Below are 14,439 nucleotides of genomic sequence, written 5' to 3'. Positions count from 1 at the left end.
AATTATACAATATCTTATGTATGTATCATTTTAAATTTGAGAATTCTATAAAGAGAGGAATTGTTACCAAAGTTTTTCCCTATGATAGCAGCGCTAAGGATGGACAGGTCATCTATCGATCGCTTGATGTAAGTTGGTAATAAATGGGCATTATCATCCACGCATGGTTCTGGTTTGGATCTGATTAAAAACTCCACTATTTCTGTCTCAGCAAATCCAGCAGCTGTAAACAATGGGGTTTCACCAAACTGATTTGAAATGGTAATTAGATCTGGACAACGTTCTACCAATATCCTTACAGCCTCATAATAGCCATGGATGGTTGCCTCGTGAAAAGCCGTATTTCCAAATTTGTTTCCTTTCTTGAGAAATGCCTCAGGCAAAGATCTTTCCTTCAAGATTTCAAGTAAAGCTTTAAGTGGTTGCTCTGTTTTGAATTGCACAGCTAGATGAAGTACAGTATCCTTAGAGGGCGTCACTGGACTGTCGATTTTTTCGAAATGTTCCCGATAGTAGTCAATCACGCTTTGCCAGTCTCCATTCATGGCAGCTCCATAACGCGCTGTAGCAAATTTGTCAACCTTTTTCCAACCATCATGACTTTGTTGTTGTAGTAGGTAGTAGTAGTTGGTTGATATTTATTAGGTTGCACATGGACTGCTGCCAAGACCCTCATACTTCTCCTTTAAACAGAGACGAGAGAGTGAGAGATAAGCATAGTGTGTGCAGAGGTGGTGAATGCAACTATGAGAGTGAGAAAATGCAGATTTGAGAGAAACACCGAGTATAAGAGTGAAATACCGGGATTTGTGGGATTGTACTGGGTTGAGTTGAGTGTTTGTATCATTCCTCCAATAATATACAATCTGCTGCCTCCGTGGAAGTACCTGATTTTGGAGAACCACGTAAATCTGTTGTTTGTGTTTTATTTGTGTTTGCTTTCAGCCCAGTATGCGCAACAAATTGGTATCAGAGCATTAGGGAAGCTAGATCACTGAAAACACGTTTTTTAGCTCTCTGTTCAAAGTTGCAGAATTTTCAAAGTTCTCAGATCTTGATTTTGACCACTTGCGGAGATTCCTCTCGTCAATACAAGTCCAGCGATATAAAGATCATTAAAATTAGAGTTGAAACAAGCCCTGTAGAGCTCGCCAAAGTTTCGTTGGAAATTCATCGGAAAAACCAGACAGTGCCGGAATTCTCACTTGAGAAGACAGCCATGTCATCCGACACGTTGGTGCTGAGTCATCATCCACGTCACCACACAGGGTCCACACAGCCAGGTCATCATCCATGTCATCTAACAGTGACAAAATATTCTCTTAACAAAATAAGAATATTTCGTTGACAGTAAAAGAATATTCCCATGACAGAATATTCTTTATCAGAGACAAAATATTTCTTCCCTGAGTCAACACGGTCGGATTAGTTTTTTGGCCAACTCACTGATTTTTTGACTGGTTTAAGGTCGAGTCAAGTTGGTTCCTAGCATTTTCAACCATTTTGGACGTAACCGTGGTGTTTGTTTTGTGAAATAGCACATCAAAGTTACTATTTTGGCTCGTTTGAGCATAAAAGTGCATGTTGTAATAATTTTAAGAGCCTATTTGTAATCCAAAGACGTCCTAATGGTTGATATTCTACAAGAAAAATTTGCGGGAAATGCTAGTATACCTTCACAATATATCCTAGAGGATATATCCTAAAGGGGGTGGACAAACCTGATGGCAGAAATGATGTTGACGACGATGGCAGACACTTCCAGTGATACTAGTGGTGGTGCTGGTGGCCGGTTTGGACAATAGAATTGATGCTATGGAGGTCGGCGGAGGAAGAAAGAAGAAGAAAAAAAACTCACAGCAGAAGGAAGGAGGAGCGGGAAAAAAAAGAGAGGAAGTCACGGTGGTTGCTCTGCCACTAAAGAGGAGCTAGGTTGATGGAAATGATAGTGGCAAGACTAGTGGTGGCTGCTGGAGGCCACGACGGAGAGGAAAAGGAAAGAGAGGGCTGGTTGCAGGAAAACTAGGCCGGAAAAAGCTGATTTTTTGCCAACTTTGGGTTCAATTTTCTCCACCTCCTGAGCATGAAATTTTTTCCTATTTATAGGGATAGAAAGAGGGTAATCTTGTCTTCAACAAGGAAAAATTCTTAGCCCTCTATTCAACTCAAGGAAACCAAGCTGTTGGTTCAAAATGTGTACCTCGAACTGCCAAATTTGGCAGTCCAAGGTTGCAGACTGCACAAGGTGGTCACTTTGGGCCAATAAACGGAGCCGTTTCAAAGTTTTTTGACCCAATTGGACCATTCTCAGGGATAGAGGGGTTTCAGGGGGACATGTTGGCGCATGCATTGTTGGATTTGGTGGCCAAACGAGGTAGAAAATGTGCTTCGAAAGCTGCTACTCGGGCAGTGACACGACTAAAAGGTTGATGTCTTCTCCCAATTGTAGAAGTGTCAAAGTAATAAATAACCCGGCAAGACCGGGGTCGAACCACAGGGAGGTTAATTGTACAAATTATAAACGACAATTATAAAACAACAATAACAACAACAACACTAGTAGTAGTAATAATAATAATAATAATAATAATAATAATAATAAAGAAAAAGAAGAAGAAAAAGAAGATGATGATGAGAACTTAGAGATGAAATATTAATGTAAGGATTAAACAATAATAATAACAAATGTCAAGGTTAGAGGTTCTACTAATGGTATATCAAACAAGTATAGTATAAATTCTTATTATTGAATTGGAAACCACACACAAAGGAGGTTCCAATCAGATTATATATTGTTAACATGATTACATTAGTCATCTTATTCAATTAATGCTAATACTTGTAAATTACGTCAAGCATTCATGATTATAACTTATGTTAACAACAAATCAAGTTCCTTTCATAGCTCAGGTGTCGGTTATACCATACATTATGGGCTATGAAAGTGCCAAGCATTTGTTGTACCAAGTGTTATACAACATAAATCAAGATTAGTCAGTTAACAAGCAAAGTATTAAAGAGTGAACAAGATAACAAATATAAAACATGTTAGTATCAAACATTAAAATCCATATTAAGTTTACATTATACTTATTCTCACACCATTAGTGTAACCTTTTCACCTTAACATAACTAACTTAGCTAGACATAATGAAAGAAAGCAAAATAGATAAACAAAATAAGAACATAAAAGTTAACTAAGTAAAGGAAAGGAAATGAAAGGCATAAACTTAATAATAATGAAAGCAAAGCATAAACATTACAAAAAATACAAAGAGAGAAAGGAAGAGCATGATCTTGATCTGGAAACCAAGATGCCTAAATGCATGGCAAATGCCTCCTTTTATAGGCCAAAATTGGGAACTATTGATTTGATGACTAATTGATAAGTGGGTAACCAACTTTTGACTTGGTGACAATCCTTATCTTCTCTTGTCTGCCCAAAACGTCATTGATAACGTCAAAATTGGAGCTAGTTGCAAACATGAAAGTTGTAGGCAATTGTCTCAGCTTTCTTGTATAAAACATTCAGCTCATTTGGACTTCTAGAACTCCAGATATGGCCAAAATACCAAACAGTGCTCGGGCTGGAAGACAGATTCGGGCTTCTTTGTTGTTGCTACAATTTGGATTTGCAAATGGCCTTTTTAGATCTTGGGCTCCATATAAAATTTGTAGGCCTATGTCTTACCTTTTCATCCATATAAATTGGACCTAAATCTGAGATCTGTAGCTCCAGATATGACCCAATTACCGAACAGTGTTCTGGTTTGGATTGCACCGACATCTCTTTTCTAAATTTGGCCATCTCTTTATCCTTGCAATTTAAGTTCTTTAAGTCATCAATCAATCCTTTCATTTATGTGATAGGCCTGCATTAAAAATAGACATTTACCACAAATTATAGGTATCTTATATTATTAGATACATTATTATAAAACATATTTTAGTTAAGAAGTTATTGATACTTCAAGTGCAAAATGATGATATAAAACCATGATAAAAATGCACTTTTAAGTACTAATCAGGCAGCTTTGTAGGGAAGAAGATAAACAATAATCAGGCAACGCGTCGCCTGGTCCCTCCCCTTGTTTTTTTTTTTTTAACACATAAACAACGTCGTTTTGGATAAAAAATTAGGGACTTTTGCTGATTTTCAATTTAGTCCTCTAGCTTTCAATTTCTTTCAATGTAATTCCTCAATTGACCTTAAACTTCTGATTTAATGCAATTTGGTCCGGCTTAACCTCAACTTCATCCCCAGATTTACGTGCCTTTTGCAATATGGTCCTTGGTCTTGAATTTATGCAATTTCATCCCTAATTGACCATTAAACTTTTAATTTCTTCTATTTGAACCCTGGATTTTGACAATTAGACCCCTATAGTTTGACGCCTTTTGCAGATTGGTCCTTCGCTTTGGATTTTATCAATTTAACCCCTAATTGGCCCCAAAACTTTAATTTTATTTCAATTTGGCCCTTGATTTCAATCAATGAACTTGGAAAAAATTAAATTTGGTCTCTTAAAATTCCAATCGTATCAATTAAGCCCAAATTAGGCTCCCAAACTTAATTTTTTCAGCAATTAAGCAGGTATTTGTTCTATTTATTTTTTTTAGAGAGGGGGCGGCCGAAAGATTAAATGGGTTTAGGTTTGAGTTTTTTTTTTGCCTTTTAAATGTGCAAAATTGCCCCTTTTGTAAATTTTCTTTTTCTTTTTGTGTGTTGTGACCTCTATTTATAGGCAAAGTGGCTTGGTCCCCAAAACACATTGGTCCCTCAACTTCTTTATTTGTTGTCAATTTTTAATTGTTTTTTTTTTGTATTTTTTTGAAAGTGAGCAATATCAACATTGACTGAATAAGGAAAATCAATGATTGTAAAATTAATGCATTAAAAGCTGAACGTGATTCGTTCAAAGTACTTTCGAAATTTAAAATTCTTCTAGGATGTTGAAAATGCCAAAAACAATGAAAATATATCAAAAATGCATTTTTAGGGTTTTCATTGTTTTTTTGCTATTTTTTATTTTTTAAAAAAATTTATAAAAAACATGGCTTAAAAATTGGACAGCAACACTATGAAGGATCTTTGAAATAATTAAGTAATGTGAAGAATTCTTCATCCTATTGAAGTGGTAGATGACTGAAAGAAAATGACATAGCAACAAGCTTTTTGATGATATTCCTCATTGAGTCTGAGTCATATTCCACCAAACAACTATCTGTATTTGTATTTTTCTTGTCACAAGAAAGGCTTGGAATTGAATGGATCCAGTCATTTTTTAAATTAATTTACTTTGATTCTTGAACTCTGAATGATTTACAAGACCATCTATACTGATTTGTCTTTCAGAAACATCACTTTAATGATAAAATCCTGCTTTATTCCTTAATCAAATACTTTTCTTTTCTTTCTATATGGAAGTCTTTAATGGAATTTTAGCACTATCTTTGTCCATCCTTTTTTCATTAGTGCAATTTCATCCAAAAGTAGCACGTTTTGCATGTCATGCTTTACAGCTCTGTAGGAATAATCTTTGCTTTACAAATTTCTTCTTTAATTTCATTACTGAAATGGCGCGTTCCACGCTTAGCTTTACATCTCGATTTAACTAAATTCTATATTATATGCAACCCTTTTGTTCTTCAGAATAGGGCCAGCACATATCAGGCTTTATAGCACAGAGCTAGCTGTGGTACCACGGAGATATATGGATGCTCAAACGCTGAAAAATTCAACACCATTAGTACTAACTGTTTAGCAGAAGTAAAAAGATTAATGAATTGATAATACGTGTACGGTTTGAACTTTATTCCACATTTGATGGATTCTTTGTCCTTTTAAACAAATTCACACAGCATGCAACTTCATGCTGTGTGATGGGTGTTATTTTGTTGCGGCAGACCTGTGATGCTGCTATTGCTCTTATGATATTGCTACTGCTAAACATTGATTTATCAAGCTGCACAAAGATTAAGGAGATGGGATAGTGTTGCTTGCTATTCCATAGATTCCCTGTATTTAACAAGAAAAACACATCAGGTTCATAATCAACATCATCATCAGCGTCCTCATCAAAAGCATCAAGAAGGATGAGAAATCTAGAAAAGTTGGACCATGCAACTCAAATCATTGAAGATATAACTCTATTTTGTTTCTATACAGATAGTGACCCACTTAGTTTCAATGAACTTGTCACAAGAGAGAAATGGATTGAAACAATGGATGAATAAATACATGTCATTGAAAAGAATGATACCTGAAAGTTGGGTAATCTACCAAACAACAAGAAAACAATTGGTGTCAAATGGATCTATAACACTGTTGTTACTCATTTTTTGACTCCACGTGTTAGAGACGGTGTATAACTCTTTTGAACTGAGTGTAGGAATTTAACTCATATTTGCTAGAAGATTAACAAAAGCAGAGAAAGTAATATTTTTTTTAAAACCCTATTTGAGTTGTTTTTTGCTCTCTTTATCATTCCCCTTTGCTGCCAAAATCATCAAGTTTTCTTAGATTTATTAGGAGTCTTCATAATGCTAAATTCATTCTTTCTTTATCTAGTCTTTAAGGATGGATAAATCCCTCAGAATTTGAACTAAAAAAATTGGTTTTGTTGTTATTGTAATTTTTTATTCCTACGTGGGTTCTGATTTTGGTTTCGTACAATATCTAACCATCCTAATTGTTGTAACCCATTTTGGACCCCCCATGAAAATAAAAATAAATAATAAATAATTAAAAAAACTAAACAGTGTCATTTTGACACTATTCCTCTTCCTGCATGCTGCTAGAGCCCCACGCCCCCTGTTTGGAGAACTCACCCGGCGTGCCATGCAAAGCCATGCCCGTTGGAGACTTCACCCGATGTTCCCCTGCTCCCCATGCGCAGTGATGCCTTCCCCGCTCCCCCCTTCGCCTGTAAATACTGCTCTTAGCAGCTGTACGAAGGGGGCGTTTTTTTTGAAAGAGAAGAATTGTAACCTCTCTCTTTGGTGTCTTTCTCCACCGTTTGAAACAACACTGCCACCAGGAAGCGCCCACCTTGCCCTTAGAACCGCCACTTGGAAGAAGAAGTAGAGAAGTAAGGTGACTGAACAAGGAGAAGACATAACACAAACGCGGTAGAGAAAAGGAAGAACAACCACAGTCAGCCACAACAACACCACTAGGAACACAGTGATTAGTACTTAAAAGTGCATTTTTATCATGGTTTTATATCATCATTTTGCACTTGAAGTATCAATAACTCCTTAACTAAAATATGTTTTATAATAATGTATCTAATAATATAAGATACCTATTGACATGACTAAAAGGTTGATGTCTTCTCCCAAGTGCAGGAGTGTCAAAGTAATAAATAACCCGGCAAGACCGGGGTCGAACCACAGGGAGGTTAATTGTACAAATTATAAACAATAATTATAAAACAACAATAACAACAACAACAATACTAGTAGTAATAATAATAATAATAATAATAATAATAATAAAGAAAAAGAAGAAGAAGAAGATGATGATGATGAGAACTTAGAGATGAAATATTAATGTAAGGATTAAACAATAATAATAACAAATGTCAAGGTTAGAGGTTCCACTAATGGTATATCAAACAAGTATAGTATAAACTCTTAGTATTGAATTGGAAACCACACACAAAGGAGGTTCCAATCAGATTATATATTGTTAACATGATTACATTAGTCATCTTATTTAATTAATGCTAATACTTGTAAATCTCGTCAAGCATTCGTGATTATAACTTATGTTAACAACAAATCAAGTTCCTTTCATAGCTCCGGTGTCGGTTATACCATACATTATGGGCTATGAAAGTGCCAAGCATTTGTTGTACCAAGTGTTGTACAACATAAATCAAGATTAGTCATTTAACAAGCAAAGTATTAAAGAGTGAACAAGATAACAAATATAAAACATGTTAGTATCAAACATTAAAGTCCATATTAAGTTTACACTATACTTATTCTTACACCATTAGTGTAACCTTTTCACCTTGACATAATTAACTTAGCTAGACATAATGAAAGAAAGCAAAATAGATAAACAAAATAAGAACATAAAAGTTAACTAAGTAAAGGAAAGGAAATGAAAGGCATAAACTTAATAATAATGAAAGCAAAGCATAAACATTACAAAAAATACAAAGAGAGAAAGGAAGAGCATGATCTTGATCTGGAAACCAAGATGCCTAAATGCATGGCAAATGCCTCCTTTTATAGGCCAAAATTGGGAACTATTGATTTGATGACTAATTGATAAGTGGGTGGCCAACTTTTGACTTGGTGACAATCCTTATCTTCTCTTATCTACCCAAAAAGTCATTGATAACGTCAAAATTGGAGCCAGTTGTAAACATGAACGTTGTAGGTAATTGTCTCAGCTTTCTTGTGTAAAAAATTCAGCTCATTTGGACTTCTAGAACTCCAGATATGGCCAAAATACCGAACAGTGCTCGGGCTGGAAGACAGATTCGGGCTTCTTTGTTGTGGGCTGGAAGACAGATTCGGGCTTCTTTGTTGTTGCTACAATTTGGACTTGATAATGGCCTTTTTAGATCTTGGGCTCCATATGAAAGTTGTAGGTCTATGTCTTACCTTTCCATCCATATAAATTGGACCTAAATCTGAGATCTGTAGCTCCAGATATAACCCAATTACCGAACAGTGTTCCGGTTTGGATTGCACCGACATCTCTTTTCTAAGTTTGGCCATCTCTTTACCCTTGCAATTTAAGTTCTTCAAGTCATCAATCAATCCTTTCATTTATGTGATAGACCTGCATTTAAAATAGACATTTACCACAAATTAAAGGTATCTTATATTATTAGATATATTATTATAAAACATGCTTTGGTTAAGGAGTTATTGATACTTCAAGTGCAAAATGATGATATAAAACCATGATAAAAATGCACTTTTAAGTACTAATCACCTATAATTTGTGGTAAATGTCTATTTTTAATGCAGGCCTATCACATAAATGAAAGGATTGATTGATGACTTGAAGAACTTAAATTGCAAGGATAAAGAGATGGTCAAACTTAGAGAAGAGATGTCGGTGCAATCTAAACGGGAACACTGTTCGGTAATTGGGTCATATCTGGAGCTACAGATCTCAGATTTCGGTCTCATATCTGAAGCTATAAATCTCATATTTAAGTCTAATTTATATGGATGGAAAGGTAAGACATAGACCTACAACTTTCATATGGAGCCCAAGATCTAAAAAGGCCATTATCAAGTCCAAATTGTAGCAACAACAAAGAAGCCCGAATTTGTCTTCCAACCCGAGCACTGTTTGGTATTTTGGCCATATCTGGAGTTCTAGAAGTCCAAATGAGCTGACTTTTTTACACAACAAAGCTGAGACAATTGCCTACAACTTTAATGTTTGAAACTGGCTCCAATTTTGACGTTATCAATGACGTTTTGGGCAGACAAGTGAAGATAAGGATTGTCACCAAGTCAAAAGTTGGCCACCCACTTATCAATTAGTCATCAAATCAATAGTTCCCAATTATGGCCTATAAAAGGAGGCATTTGCCATGAATTTAGTCATCTTGGTTTCCAGATCAAGATCATGCTCTTCCTTTCTCTCTTTGTATTTTTTATGCTTTGTTTTCATTAATATTAAGTTTATGCCTTTCATTTCCTTTCCTTTACTTAGTTATCTTTTATGTTCTTATTTTGTTTATCTATTTTTCTTTCTTTCATTATGTCTACCTAAGTTAATTATGTCAAGGTGAAAAGGTTACACTAATGGTGTGAGAATAAGTATAATGTAAACTTAATATGGACTTTAATGTTTGGTACTAACATGTTTTATATTTGTTATCTTGTTCACTCTTTAATACTTTGCTTGTTAAATGACTAATCTTGATTCATGTTGTATAACACTTGGTACAACAAATGCTTGGCGCTTTCATAGCCCATAATGTATGGTATAACCGACACCCGAGCTATGAAAGGAACTTGATTTGTTGTTAACATAAGTTATAATCATGAATGCTTGACGAAATTTACAAGTATTAGCATTAATTGAATAAGATGACTAATGTAATCATGCTAACAATATATAATCTGATTGGAACCTCCTTTGTGTGTGGTTTCCAATTCAATAATAAGAGCTTATACTATACTTGTTTGATATACCATTAGTGGAACCTCTAACCTTGACATTTGTTATTATTATTGCTTAATCCTTACATTAATATTTCATCTCTAAGTTCTCATCATCATCATCTTCTTCTTCTTCTCTTTCTTTATTATTATTATTATTATTATTATTATTATTATTATTACTACTACTACTACTACTACTACTACTACTATTATTATTATTACTATTATTATTATTATTATTATTATTATCGTTATTACTATTATTGTTGTTTATAATTGTTGTTTATAATTTGTACAATTAACCTCCCTGTGGTTCGACCCCGGTCTTGCCGGGTTATTTATTACTTCGACACTCCTACACTTGGGAGAAGGCATCAATCTTTTGGTCGTGTCAAGTTTTTGGCGCCGTTGCCGGGGAGGTAAGTTCTTGTATAAATTATAGTATTTATTTTCTCTTTTCACTTTTCTTGTATATAACTTGTTTCTTTTCTTTTGTTTCTTTTTATTTTGTTTTCTTCCTCCTTCTTTTGCTTTCTTCTTCTTTTTATTCTATTCCTACACGTGCATGAGAGTGTGGTCACGTACATCAAGTGGTAGACTTTGTAGGATATCCTCATCATTTTCAGAAAATATGGCCGAAGAAGATAATCAATCACTTCAAAATGAGAATAATGAGAATAACCGTGCTAGAACACTTAGAGACCACATGAATCCCACAAGAACAAGTGCACCATCATGCATAGTTTTTCCTCCCGATGCATCTCATTTTAATTTTAAACCAGGTATTATTCAACTTTTACCTTCATTTCATGGCTTGGAATTGGAAAATCCATACTTGCATTTAAGAGAATTTGAGGAGGTCTGCAACACATATAATAATTTAAATTGTAGCATGAACACCATCAGATTAAAGCTTTTTCCTTTTTCATTAAAAGATAAAGCTAAAACATGGCTACAAAATTTGAGACCAGGATCCATTCGTGCTTGGGATGAAATGCAACAACAGTTTTTAAAGAAGTTTTTCCCGTCTCATAGAACAAACTCTTTCAAGAGACAAATCACCACTTTCACTCAAAAACCAGGAGAAACATTTTACAAATGTTGGGATAGGTATCGAGACTTGCTTAGTACTTGCCCTCATCATGGTTTTGAAACATGGAGATTGGTTTCACATTTCTATGAAGGGTTAACACCTAAAGATAGGCAAATGGTTGAATTGATGTGCAATGGAACTTTTGAAGATAAAGACCCTGATGAAGCAATGGAGTACTTAGACTTGTTAGCTGAAAATGCTCAAAATTGGGACACCGCGGGTACTTATAAGGGACCGAGTAAAACTCAACCTCATACATCTAGTAGAGGTATGTACAACCTTAGGGAAGATCATGACCTTCAAGCCAAGTTTGCATCTTTAGCTAGAAAAGTCGAGGCACTAGAATTGAAAAAGAGTGGTCAATTAAAATCTGTTGAAAACAATATGTGTCAAATTTGTGAAACAAATGAACACTCAACCAACGATTGTCCAACCTTGCCTTCTTTTAAGGAATGTCTCCATGAGCAAGCCCATGCTTTAAACAGTTTCCAAAGGCCTAACCATAACCCATACTCCTAAACATACAACCCTGGTTGGAGAAATCACCCAAATTTCAATTGGAAGAGTGAGAACAACAATGCACAAACTTCATAACCACCATTTCAAGCACACCACAATTTCCAAAATTCTCATGGATATGCACCTCCTTATGCTCCACCTCCTAGAAGAAATCTTGAGGAAACATTGCATGCATTCATTGAAAAGCAAGAGACAATCAATATTCAACTTGCTCAAAACATGACAGATTTTAAAGATGCTCTTGCAAAATTAACATCTGCTCTCAGTTTCCAAGAGAAAGGTAAGTTTTCATCTCAACCACAACAAAATCCCAAGGGGCAATACAATGCAAATGCAAGTAGTTCCGGAAGCCAACATATGGATCAAGTCAAATCAGTCACTTCTCTGCGTAGTGGTAAGGTTATTGAAAAACCCTCTCTTGAACCTTATGAGAAAGATGATGAGTCAATCTCTTAGGGTAAGGAAGGGGATGAATCTGAAAATTGCAAAGAAACGACTGATTCACCGCCAGCACTTCCATTTCCTCAAGCCATGACCAAACAAAGGAAAGTTAATCACAACTCTGAAATCTTTGAAACTTTCAAACAGGTAAGGATCAATATACCTTTGGTGGATGCTATTAAACAGGTTCCTTCCTATTATTGTTGTTTATAATTGTTGTTTATAATTTGTACAATTAACCTCCCTGTGGTTCAACCCCTGCCTTGCCGGGTTATTTATTACTTCGACACTCCTACACTTGGGAGAAGGCATCAATCTTTTGGTCGTGTCACACAGCAGTCGAGCTCCTCCACCACCAAGCCATCCCCATCATCTCCTCAATAGCGACGACCTTCAGCAGAGAACAACGAAGCAGAGAAGAAGATGAAACCAAGAACAAAGTAGATCCAAAATGGAAACAAACAGATCCATGAACTAGAAAGAAAAAAACTAAAACCAACTGCCTTGTGTATTTTTGCAGGTGACGGTGACTCTCACCGCCGGCGTAGGAAGACAGAGGGGAGAAGAGGCCGAGCTAGACCCCCTGCTCCCCATTCTTGGTTTCACAACAGCGCGTGGATCCACGTGCCGCCACTGTTCCGGTAGCTTCCAGAGGTCTGCAATTCCCGGAAGTTTAGGTGTCTATTTATGTAATTTTCACATTTTCACATGATGGAAAATGTCTATAGAATTACTGTTAGTATTTTTATTTAATTTTTGTTGTTTTGTACTATGTAAAACTGATGCATACTAAAAAGGGGTTTACTGTGTGTGTTTGTTTTTTTATGTTATTGAATTATAAAAATAAAAAAGATAAAAAGAATTAAATGTTTAATTTGAATATGATTAAATATCTTAAGGATAAATAAAATCATGTTATATTTTCCATAAAAATGTAAGAACAAGTTTCTACATGTATTATGAGATTTAATAATTGATTTATTAAAACCTTAGAATTTAATTAATATTTCAAATTTTCAAATCACATCAATCCATAAAGCAGCTTACTTTAGGTAGGATGTGCTAGGGGTGCTAACACTTTCCCTAGCCACAACTAGTCCCTTACCTCTCAAATCTCTAGCAACGACCAGTACATTTAGGTTTCCTAGTAACCCTTCATTTAATACTAGGTGACGACTCCAACGAATCAGTCAAGCAATAAACAAAAATCATTGAATTGCCGCGCGGGGGACGTGCAACAGAATGGCAACTCCACTGGGGACCTTGTGGACTAAGCTTTGTTTTTGTCTGATTTGTTTTTGTTTTCGTGTGTTTATTGTTAATATGCCTTTCCTTTTGTTATCTGCTTGTGTGCTTTAAATATTTTACGCATTGTTAATGCATTGTATAGAACTGTCTCATGCATCTTATAGAACTGTCACATGCATCACATACTTTGATTTTGAGAAGCACACATAAGCTTTAAGTTAGGTGAGGGATTAACGATCTGCCCTATGACTATTGGTTAGGGTTCAGATGCGTGAAACACCCAACTCATATCTGAGTGCCTCCTTGGTAATGGTGGGTATACGTACCTTAACTGTTCCTTGCAATGCCCCCATACTGTCTTTACGAAGAACGTCACTGGGCAGATATGAGACCCCTTCAAGACCAGATAGAAAACCTACCCATTCTCACTTAATAAATAGAGCTTGTCCTTAGGATATGTATCTTACGTTCATTTGCATTATGATTAATAATGTTAAATTCATCAATCCTAGTTTTGAGCTGAAATCATGGCTAAGTACCTATCTTTCCAAGAGTTTAGGCAAGAATCTGAGTTGACTTAGGTATCTGAAGGAAAATGTCCCAAAATCGATGCTAGTAGGTCGCCTCGCATTACAAGATAAATCACATGGTAAATGACTAGGGAAGTTATTGTCTGTTATGGAATATGTTGATGAGACTCTTTTTCAAAGGCAATATAGGAGAGTTGCACAACTAATGAGGTTACCCATACAAGCAACAACAATCAAAGCCTTATTATTTAGGATCCTAATTATCAGTATTTTACCTTCGAAAACATTAATGACACCTACCTTGGAGAAATATAATAGGATTCTAGACAACAGCCACAAGATCTACCTTAGGTGAAAAATTAAAGACACAACTTTAGAGGTAGTCAATTTATTAGGCCTAGGAAAGATTAGTGATTGTGCATCAAAAGTGTCATTAAGTCTCTTATTTTACATATGTAT

This window comes from Populus euphratica, unplaced genomic scaffold (assembly GCF_000495115.2).
Source record: "Populus euphratica unplaced genomic scaffold, PopEup_1.0 scaffold201.1, whole genome shotgun sequence".
Taxonomy (NCBI): Eukaryota; Viridiplantae; Streptophyta; class Magnoliopsida; order Malpighiales; family Salicaceae; genus Populus; species Populus euphratica.
The sequence above is the reverse complement of the archived record's forward strand: the minus strand, read 5'-3'. Positions refer to the sequence as shown.